The sequence below is a fragment of the Prosopis cineraria genome, unplaced genomic scaffold (genome assembly GCF_029017545.1).
Source record: "Prosopis cineraria cultivar Desert tree isolate PC_DT_omini unplaced genomic scaffold, ASM2901754v1 PC12, whole genome shotgun sequence".
Lineage (NCBI taxonomy): Eukaryota > Viridiplantae > Streptophyta > Magnoliopsida > Fabales > Fabaceae > Prosopis > Prosopis cineraria.
The window spans coordinates 31,396,133-31,408,308 of NW_026555343.1; the positions used below are offsets into that span (position 1 = coordinate 31,396,133).

Consider the following 12,176-nt stretch of genomic DNA (forward strand, 5'->3'; position numbering starts at 1 on the left):
CTCAAGATCGCAATTAGATCTTTTAGTTGCAATAGACCTAGTAGAAAGTTACTGAATCATATTGTATACGATAGTTCTCTAGGAAGATGATGGTCTAGGATGAGTTTAAAAGACCAAGACCTCTTAAATTTTAACAACTATTATAGAGAGAGTATTCTTAACTTTTTCTTAAATATCTCAACTACTATTAAAGCTGAGAAAGGAAAGAGAAGAAAAATGATTAAGAGTAATAACCTATCTGAAGCCAAATAGTAATTATTAATGTTTAAAGTTAATTATATGTAATCAAATACAATGAGAGTATTAAAAAGCACCCAAATTTAAAAATGAATAAGACTGAATGTTAACCTGAAAATATCAAGCTCAACCAAGGTTAAATGTAATTTCTAAAAATTTAAGGTCTTAAAGTGTAATTACAAAAAATAACCCAAAATTCATGAAGAATTAAAGGAAATCAGTTTATAAAAAGGAATAAATATTTGGATGAATTATGTCAATTTCATTGGTTAGAAATTGCTCAAAAGAATTGCTTTACAATTTAAATTGCATTAGGTTAAGATAATACTAATTTCTCCTATGTCAAATAGTTAATTTTAGCAAGAGCCCATTTTAAGCCCATTTGGAGGGAGTAGTGACGTTAATTTGGATCTGAAATGCAAGAAGAAGTAAGGCATTATTTACATGGTCCAAAATTGATTAAAATATTGGCTAGAATAAAAATAAAAAATTAGATATTTTAAAATTCAAAGATTATCAAAATTGATACAATCTTTCTCTAAAACACCACCACACCCATTTCTTCTTCCTCATTTCTTCTTCCATGGATTTGCATGAGGTTTAGAGAGAGAAAAGGAAAATCAACCAAACTTACCATCAAACCCACATTTCTACCTCAAAGTCTCTTCACAAAAGTTGTTCCTCTCATCAAGAGGAACATTTATATGATTTTAGTTTTTCAAGAGGATGAGTTTGGAGTGGCATAGATGGAGGAAGTAATGAAGAGAGCAAGAATAAGTTAGTATATTGAGAAGAGGTATAGAAGAGCTTCTTTTTAAGCTATTTTTCATAATTTTTGCTTGAGTTTTCATGGTGATGAGATGCTGTCCTGTTTTTCTAAAGATAATAAGGCTTGATATTTTGATGATTAAATGATAAAAAATGGCTTATAAATGATTATAGAGATGATTATTAATGAATGGTGGCTTGATTTCAAAGCTTAATGTAATTTTTGGATGGCCAATTTTTAAGGAGAAATGCTACCCAATTTTCTAAAGAATTAAGCAATTATTAGTTAAGCATTTAAGTTTATGAAATATGATTTAGAACCTAGCCTTGAGACACATACATATGAAGCATGAAAATAGCTTGAAAGAAACCATAATTTAAGATCACAAATACCCAGAGTTACTATCAAGGATGGTTCAAAAGGAAGGAGTTAGAATTGGTCAAATTTGAACTTAAAAATGAGTTCCTTATGAAAAATTGAGTAGGAAAATGTTGGTACAAGAATTTTATGTCAAAGGAAAAATAAAGTGAAAAAATTAAGATAATAAAAGCAATAATTAAATAAGAGTAAGTTGTCATTTATTGACAATGTAATTATTAGCTCTAACAATTGTCATAAATATTCTATTGAAAATATTTAGGGTCAATGAGTGTCATGGAAAAAAAATTGGAGGTTTAATCATGGGGGATCAAATGGAAGCAAGGAAAACAAAGAAGAAATACTAAATCTAAAAGGTAGTAAACTTACCCTTCATTACATGCTTGGTATTTATGCTTGCATGATGATATGTATGATTAGTTTTTTTGATTCTATGAATTATGAATGAATGTTTGAAACCTTGTTTTTAAGTGTTTCATGGTCCATGTATGATGTATGAGCATGTAACATGTCAATATGTTAGTTATGAAGTCATATAATGCAAGTATATGTTATGTATGAAACTTTTACCTTGTATGCTTGAATGATATTATTTACTACTAAAGTTCTCTCGAATCTCACCCCCAATGACTCACCATGTTAGGTTATAAGCCTCTAAAGAAAGAGCTAGAGCAAGAAGCAAATGTAAGTAGAATAGGAAAAATATTTTTCCTATGGCATTACTTTTATAAAAATGAGAAATGTATAAATAAGTCCATAAGCTATGTAAATTTACGATGAGGTTTGGTATGCATAATTGATATGTGCTGATGTATGATGACCAATATAGAGTCCTAAACTAGCCTTGAAATCATGATTTTAATATGTATGATTGTGATTGTTTAGCTTAAACTCTTTTTAGAGGAGGGTTACTATTTTATTATTTAATGTATAATAACCCATATTCAATGCTCATGAGAATTTTTATGATAAAACTTGACATATATAGATTTCTAAAAAGTCCTAAACCAGATCATTTGGACATGTACAACTTGAGTTATGAATTTTTCAAATTATGGCATAGATTCTGTCAAAGAAATAGAGCAAATTTAAAAAAATGAATAAAATGTACTATTTGAAACTAAAAAGGGTTTAAAATGTATTTTTATCACTTAAATGACTTTAGTAGCTTTCAAGATATGAATTTTCTAGATTTAGTTATGAACTTTTAAAGTTCAGCAAAAATTCTAAACTTACCAAATAAGCAATAATCCGGTGAATAATTTGTGAATTTTAATTTATGAGCTTCAATTTCCATTTCTCCTGAACCATATCACTCCCAATTGTATTGGGAAAGTTTTAAAAATTAGGATTTGACAATATATAAATCAAAATGAATCACTGGTTTATTCCATATAAAAGGCTATACAATACTCACATGCAACGGCTAGTTGAGGAAGCCAGATAATGATGTTTCTTCCATAAGGAAATTAAATATAAAATTGTCACAATAATGGTACCCTTGTTACATATGATTCACATGTCAAAGACACCTCAATGATCATTAGCAAAAAGACTCTTCACCATTGCATTTTGGACTTGCTCTTGAGACAAGAAGCAACTGCATTGCACAAACAAAATATATCCATGTCAGGGCCAAAAAACAATTGATGAAATGCACCAGATTTGCCAAGCCACACAAATTGATCAACAAACAAGGATTCAAGGAAGTTGACAGCACTGCATTACTGGACTACGAAAAAAGAGAGGCATTAAATATTATATCAAGGTAAGGATAAGGAGCAAAATAAATATTTTGAAACTTTCTTCATGATAATCAAAGCTGAAGAACAAAAATTAAAGAGATAATAAAATTTTTAATCCATTAAATTTGTCTCTATTATTGATTTAGGCTTTTTAAGTTTAATTTTGATTTATTTATTTTTTTATATTTTTTAAATTATCATTTTATTAGTTACTTACGTTTCAAAACACAAATTTATTCCGTCAAAACATTAATGAAGTCTATGAACAAGGCGCAGCCCAACAAACTTAAGCCCAAGATAATAACACATGGACCAAAGGGTTCAGTCTACTAGAATTGAGAATCCATTTGATGGTATTCATTTGTTATTGTTCATTATTCATTGTGCACACGGCCTCTGTATAAAGCTCTAGGGTTTTCAGTATCTCCTCTATATAAGGAATAATTAGCCTTGGGTTTTGTGAACAATATATTACACTTTCCTTCTTGATATTTTCTCATCCCAAATTAATATATGAAGTATTTTAATAACTCAATATGTATATGTTAGTAAATGAAAATAAGTTAACTTTTAAATTAGTTTAATTTTTATTAATCTAGTACCTGATACAACATTTTGTTCTTTTTTCTTTAAATTTCTAAGTCTTTTTTTTTCTACCAAAATAATTTCGTTTTTTTAATTTTGTTATTTATGCCAGCAAAGTTTTACATGTTACATCCTATTTATACAATAAAGACTAAATCAATAATTAAAACAACTTAATGAACCAAATTCATAAAAATTAAACTTGAAAGACTAAATTGATAATAAAGCAAATTTGAAATATTAAAAATTTCATTATCCCAAAATTAAAACACAATTCTAGTGTTCAAAAAGGGCAGTTTTAGCCCAACAAAATTTTAATCCACTTTACACTATGCAAAAGAATAATTAAAATTTCAGGCACATTGAATAGAATGAGCACAAATTTATTTTCACATGTTAGGGGAAAGAGCAAGACAACTTAGCACAAGGACAAAATCTCACAAGTCACAAAATAAAATATTCAAAATATGTTAACTGACAAAAATCATAAAATTTCAGCAGTCATTTACAAACTCTCAATTATAAGTCATGCACAGACTAACACACCTGTCAAAACAAAGTAAGGCAACAAAATTATACCGTAAAAAATGATGAAGATTTATTTATTAGTCATAAAGGAGACACTGCAAACAAGAAATGATAATGGACAAATTAGCTTAAGGTCAGCCTAGGGTGATCCATTAAGACTTCATATCTTACATAAATTGAAATACTATCAACAAGCTTTGTGTTTTGCTCTTTTACTTCCTCCAATCCTATATACGATATCTTACCTATAACTTTTTTTTTTTTTGGCCTGAAAATGCACTTACTATATGTTGATAATATACTAGAGTTTTACAAAATTAAATGCAGCATTTGAATAATCTTAAAAAATACCTTTGTTTATTTCACTTTTGGTTTAACTAACAGATATAATTTGATTAAAGGTAATCTTCAAAAGTTGTAAAAAGTTTTCGCATGTAAATAGCTTCATTAATTTCACAAAAGTTTCACATACTATAAATAAACAACAATTTATTTTATTCCAAAAACGACCTATTTTATAATCACACAAATTACGTTAGAATTTGTTATCAGAAGTATATGAAAATTATATAGAACAATTTGGTGATTCAAAAAATATTATCCTCACAAATAAAATGTAAATACAGGATCAATCAATAAATAGAAAGTTAAAACAAAGTAGATAGCAAAAGTACACTCTTAAAAAAAAATTACATCTATCTCCAACAAATATATGTGTGTGTGTTGTTTTGTATGTGTTGTCGGTATAATCTACAATAGTTATTATACACATTAGAGTACTATACTGTATAAAAACTATGTAGAGAAATAATAAACAAAACACACACACACACACACACATTAAAGAATTGTTAAAAAAAAATTGGATGAAATTTGGACAAAGGCATACTTATTTCTTCAATAAGGTGTAAATATTGAAATAATAGATACGATATTGTAAAATAAATCACCACTTTAATTTAGTATATCTAAGCGTAGAAGAAATATTTGATTACTTTTTTTTTTAATCAAGAGTGATTTTAAGATAATAGTAGTGAAGGTGAGCTTATAAATAAAAAGCAAAGAAGGGAGAGACACCTGCAAAGACATATCAAAGAAACTGTATGTGTGGGTGGTGATGCTTTCGTTTGCTCTTGCGAATAAATTTCAGTTGCAAGGGGTGACAGGTTAAGTCGTCATGGGATTTGTTGGAGGGAGTCGTTCTTCATCCGAGTCCGACTGTGAGTTATATGTCACATGCACTCCACATGCTTTCATTGGAACTTTCTCTACCTCTCCATTATCTTGATAAACATCATTGCAATATCCCGCATAGAATTCACATGAAATCTTGGCAACATTACCTGTTCCACCGCCAAATGAAGCCCTTCCCAATTCCAGGTGCCATATGTAAACATGAAACGGCTCGATTTTATGCCCACAATAAGAAGGAAATGAATTGCAGAACTTGTTGCTATCATCATAAGAGAAATCACAATAGATCTGCTGCACGGAAGGTAAGCAGAGATGAGGAGGAACAATGCAGCAACACAAGATGGTTGGTGATCGTTCGAGATTGCAAATGAATTCAATAGCATTGGAAGCCTCTGTCTGATGTTTATATTCCATCCATTCTGGAACTCTGCTTCTCGGGTAACAAGCCCCAACATGAAGAAGCCACTTAGCCTTACAGGCTGAAGTCAAAGAGAAATGAGTTAGTTTCTCAATGAAGCGAAGAGAACACTCATCCAACTTTATACACTCCTGGAAATCAAATTGACACTGATTTTAAACTAGAGAGTCAGAAAATACGATCTCCAATGAAGTGCATCCTTCAGCATCTAAATCTTCAAGGAAGGGAGGAAGTCCAAGTATAGACTTAAGCATCTCACAGTCTCTCAGGGAAATGTGTTTCAAGCTTGTTAAGGCCTTGATATTGTCAGGGATTTCCAGCAAGTAACTGCATCTTACCAAACTTAGTATTTTTAAATTACGCCAAGCATCAAAAAGAGAGCGCAGCTCTGTTGTATGAATCACCTGCTGGAAATCCCAAATTTCAAATGCCTCAAGATTTGTCAAGCCACATAGCTCACTTATTGGAAGGCTCCTCAATCTTTCACCAAAAATCTCAAGATCTCTGAGTTCCGTGAAACCTCCCATTGGTAGAAAATGCAATATTTCAACTCCAGTCCCATCGAAACACAAACTTCCCAATTTCTTTGATGATAAAGAGAATTTCTTGAGGCTTTGACAATCATGAACACCAAGGTTAGAGAGAGATTCTAAATAAGTCTCACTTTCAGGCTCTCTAATTCCCTGCAATTAGAGACATCCAAGTCAACAAGAGATTGGAGAGATAAAATAGATGGATGAACACTATGTAGACTTTCACAACCCCCGAGATAGACTATTTCAAGATTACGTGCCATAGAAAAATTAGGCAGCTCCACCAATTGTTTACACCAAGGCAACCATAATGTCTTTAAATTCACAAGATCCTTTGACAATGAACGGAAAAGTTTTACACATAAAAGCCTAACAATTTAATTAAATTGAAGAGAGAGACACACACATACTAATTAGTGTGTGTGTATAAGTACCTGCACTCCATCCCAAAGCTTTTTAATATTGCTGTGTGCCATACGAAGTTCAACAAGGTTCTTAGCACAAAAGCCCAACGACAAAGACTCCAGTGGACATTGTTCCCAATAAAAATACCTTAATTTATTAGGAAAAGAGGCATGATCAAGACTCTTTAATTTCCCACAATGAGAGAGATCCAATATAACAAGAGATTGAAGAGATAAAATAGATGGATGGACACTCGTAAACTTTTACATCCCGAGAGATCTACTTTTTCAAGATTATGTGCCCTAAAGAAATTAGGCAGCTCCATCAATTGTCTGGACCCCCTCAAATCTAATATCTTTAAATTCACAAGATCCTGTGACAATGGAAACGGAAAAATTTTTTAGCATAAAGCCTAATAATTTAATTAAATTGAACAAACACACACCTCAATTAGTGTATATATATAAGTACCTGCACTCCATCCCAAAGTTTTTTAATATTGCTGCGTTGCACGCATAGCACACCAAGGTTCTCAAAACAATAGCCTTCTAATGGCAAAGACTCCAATGGATATAGATCCCAATGAAAATAACTTAATTTATTAGGAAAAGAGCCAAGATCAAAAGGAAGCTCTGAATTATTTGCATCATAGTACCGAAACATAGGACAAAAAATTTTGAGAATTCTTAAATTTTTCATCTTTGTGAAGGTATTAGGGCTCAATCGTAAATGATTTATTCTATTCCAATCCAATATGATGCCTTCAATTTTATCAGTTCCCTAAAAAAAAGACAAAATAAAAATAATATTAATTATTTAAAAAATTTATTCCAAAAGGATAAAAATAAAAAATGATATATATTTCACTTACCTTGTTCCTTTGCAATACATTACAAATTTCATCCGCATCATTTAATCGGCTACGTAATGTAGGATCTTTCTTACATTCCACATGAACTATTTGCTCAGCCACTTGTCGTATCAAATCATGCATTTCAATACTTTCATCATGCAACCAACCTGGTTTTATGAGAGATTTATCCATGAGATTTTGGATTCCACTAACTGCTTTGAAACCACAAGATTCTAGTGCCTGAGTAACGCTATCTTTTTCTTCTCCAATGAAAAAAAATGCAATGTCTAAAAATATTTCCTTATCCATGTCATCTAATTCATCATAACTAACTTTCAATATATTTTGAATTTCTGGACGGGGATACTTTCTGAGTTTCTCGAGCTCACTCTCCCAGTATGCCTTATCTCTAGAATGAAAATGGGAACCCAAAACTTCTAAAGCTAGAGGAATGCCTTTAGCATAGGCAACTGTCATTTCTGATAGCTTTTCATATCCCATACTGGGGTGAGTTTGCTTGAAGGCATGTAAACTAAAAAGTTTTAGTGATTCTTCAAAATTCAACTCCTTGACTTCATGTATATATTCATCATGAATCTCTCCACTCCTAAAAACATGCTTGTCTCTACTTGTTACAATTACTCTACTGCCAAGTCCCAAGTAAAGTTGCTGTCCAGCTAGATCTTTTAATTGCTTTGAATCGGACACATCATCAAGCACAATCAAGACCTTTTTCCGTGACAGTCTTCTCCTTGCACCATCCTCATCTATGGTGACATCTTTGTCTAGGTGTAATAGCTTAGAAAGAAGCTTTTGACGCAAGCGACTCAAACCATCGATCCTTGTTGATTCCTCTCTCACATTTTCTAAGAAGCAACAGCTTTCAAATTGAGAAGAGAATTTGTCAAATGTAGCTCTAGCCAAGGGGTTTGCCTATGCCACCAACACCCCAAATACCAAGAACTCGAACTTCTTGTGACGTAATTTTCATTAATGATTCAACAATGTCGAGATTGTGATCAAATCCAACAAGCTGGGATTTTGGCACAACTAGGTTGTTATCTTTCAATTTTTTTAGGACATCTTGGACTATTGCATCAATGAGCTGTGATTCGTTTCTAGCATGTTGAAAATAAAAGAAAAGAAAATTATTACGAGCTACTCATTATATAAGAATAATAAATGCATAGACATAATTTGGTATTACCATATTCTAAATCATTTGGGGGCAACTAAGAAAGGGCTTTAGAAACTCTATAAAATGATGTATTGAATAACTAAAACGTACTGAAAATTTGATGAATGATAACCAGATAAGTCTGCGGTTTTCTTCAAGACAGATCTCCAATTTTTCACTCGTTTGAGTTATCCTTGAACTTCAGTTCAAGATGTGCTAATGCATCTGCATAAGTTCGTTTTTGACGCCTGACATCTGAAGGATCTACACAATAGAAAACTGGTAACACAATTTGTCCGCTTGCTTCCTTACATTCTATGATTTTACAAGCTCTTGCAAGCACCACTTTGAAGAAGCATAATCTTTGGAGAATATGACCAACGCAATCATTGATCCTTCTATGGCTTCCTTAAGTGCCAATGATATTCCATCCCCTCTCTCAAGCCTGTCATCCACATAGACATCTATCTGCTTTCCATGCAATGCCGTTGTCAAATGGCTGAGAAAACCAAATCTGGTGTCTGAACCCCGAAAGCTGATGAAAACATCATATTTCACTCGGGAAGAAGAAGCAGAAGCAAACACAGCCATTGCTGAGGCACCAAAAACAAAAGAAACCAAAGTTTTATAGGTTGTTGATTTTACAAAGACACAGAAAGAAAAGCGTTCAAGTTGTTAGGGAAGAAGGGAGAAAGATCAGAAGAATACCTTGGTGGGAGTAACTAAATCAAATCAAAGGTTGAAGTCTTGAAGTTGATTGGGCGAATTTGCTTATCCTGCGAATTAGATCAACACAATAGAAAAATGAGTCTCTGAGTATATTGAGCCTTTGTTCAATTGAAGTTAACAGGAAATTTCCAGGAAGTAGACAAATGAGTCAATGAGCCTTGACTGGTGAAGCATTGTTTTTTTGAAAGATAAAACTGTCGGTGGAAATTTCTTGTTTAAAATAAGAAGAAATTTCCACGAAATAATGAAAAACTTTGGTCCCCAGCTCTTTTTGACTACAAGTCAACATCCCTTTTTCTTTTGAGTTTTTCTTGTTTAAAGTAATTAAAAACTTTTAGAAAGTCTTGAAAATAAATTAATTAAAGAAGAAAGTGAGTAGCAATTTCAAAGAAATATGAAATTTATCTTTCCTGATTCTTTTTGACTCAGTCAAAATGTGTTTTTTTTCCGTTTTTTTTTTTGGTTCGTTTTCTGGTTTTCAGACACGGTTTATTGTACTATGAAGTAGGATTTTCCATGAAGATGTAACAAAAATGGGTCTGTACAAAGATTGTTTATTTGTTTCCCACGTCCAAATAAGAAAAAAAATATTTCTTTTTTGTTTGATTTTAAGGGGCTTTACCGCAAAATTTCTTAATTATTGTTCCCTCCCATTATAATATATGTCATCAGCTAAAAATATTATTTTATCTAAAATATAAGATATTAAATATTTGTTATAATTATTTTTAAACTATATCCTTACTAATTCATTTATTATTTTATAAAAAATGATATATTAATTAATAAATTGCCATTATCAAAACACTTATATAGAGTATTTAATAAGGATATGATTAAAAATGTAATTGTTTTTAAGGTTTTACCTAAATTTTTTTGAGAACCTTGAAGTAATTACTTATTAATATCTTATATTGTGATTAAGAGAAAGTATGTGATAGTAATTAACAATTAACTATTGAGAATATATGACAATTGAATAAGTGAGGCTCTAACTTTCTTAAAAAACCAAGGTCTTATCATGAAATTACAAAATTAATCACAGAAGAGTAAGAGTAAAGTTGTACTAGTACATATGATTTAGTACATTTCCTATGCTGTTACACACACACACACATTTAGAAGACTTAATTTAATGTTATTTTTTAAAAAAATTAATCATTTAATTTTTATAATTTTAACTTAGTTGTAACTCAATCTCTAAACTTTGATTCGTTATAATTCAGTCTTTATAGTTTTAGCTCGGTTGTAACTCAGTTTCTAAACTTTGCCTCTTACAATTTAGTTCCTATAGTTTCAACCACTTAAATATCGATCCCTATATTTTAAAAAAATAGAATTATAAAGATTAAAAATATTTTGAATCTTTATTATTTATAATATTTAAAAATTAAAAGATTAAAATTATAATATTTTGAAATTTTAATATTTATAATATTAGTAAAAAAATTATAAGATTATAATTATGTTAAAAAATTTTACTAATATTTTAAATTATTAAACCCTTTAATATTTATAAATATTAAAGGCTTAAAATATTTTTAATCTTTACGCTTTTATTTTTAAAATATAAGAATCAATATTTAAGTGGTTAAAACTATAGGGACTAATTGTAAAAGGAAAAGTTCAAAAATTGAGTTACAATCGAGTTAAAACTATAACAATTGAGTTACAATGAGTCAAAGTTTAGGAATTGAGTTATAATTGAGCCAAAATTAAATAGACTAAATAATTAATTTTTTCTATTTTTTAGAAGGTATTTATGTGTATTTTATGGATTTTTTCATTTTTGAAGTTATTTTTAAGTCAACTAATAATCAAAATTAACTCTTTTAATGACCTTGTGTTTAATGTATTATTTGCAAATTTTAAAAGAGGAATTATACCATATGAAAGTTTAAAATATTAGATACTCCTAAATGAATAGCAGAGGGGTAAAAATAATCATTAACTTAATAATAATCATAATAAATTTATATTTAAGAATCCAAACTATAATAAATAAATATGGGTACTATTGAAACATAAAATTAACTAATCTAACTTCAATTATATTAAGACAATGAGCTTTTCAAAATTTTTCTTGCATTAAGAACGTAAGAGAATAATGAAGGACTTGTTTAGCTTTTATTCTCACTTTTTGTTTATAAAATTATTTTGTAAACCAATTTTTGAAAGTTGTTTTCAAAAAAAAATAGAAGTATATTTAAGTAGCTTAATTTAAAAACAATCTAAAAATAAAAATTTGCCTAATAATGACAATAATTAGTGGCTAATGAGTAATGATGGTAGTTTATGATAGTGATTGGTGAAATGATTATAATTTTAAATAATCAAATTTAAAATGTATCTTGTAAAACATGAAAAATAAAATAAAAAATAACCTTAAAATGTTTCTATTTTTTTTAAAAAGAAAAAAATGAAAGTAATTTAGGAAACAATTAAATTTGTAACACTTATTCATATGAGTTTTAAAATTTTTTATTTTCAAAAATAGAAAACAAATTTTAAAAACAGAACAACTTTTTCAATTTTCTTATTGTATTCAAATGAGTACAAGCCTTTTCTCTTTTGTCTTTCTAGTTTTGTTTAAATTGAGCAAAACTTTCTTGTACCAACTGAAAA

General features: G+C 29.8%; 1 long non-coding RNA gene and 1 pseudogene across 1 annotated transcript; both read right to left on the bottom strand.

The window, feature by feature from the left end:
- Nucleotides 1–2,753: 2,753 nt before the first annotated feature.
- Nucleotides 2,754–7,061, bottom strand: LOC129288453 (uncharacterized). Its single transcript, XR_008588006.1, has 3 exons — nt 6,822–7,061; nt 5,320–6,719; nt 2,754–2,984 (listed from the first exon to the last, which is right to left on the bottom strand). It is a non-coding gene; the product is annotated as an uncharacterized LOC129288453 (long non-coding RNA).
- A 94-nt stretch (nt 7,062–7,155) lies between these two features.
- LOC129289250 (disease resistance protein RPV1-like) lies at nt 7,156–9,617 on the bottom strand (annotated as a pseudogene).
- Between the last annotated feature and the right edge of the window lie 2,559 nt (nt 9,618–12,176).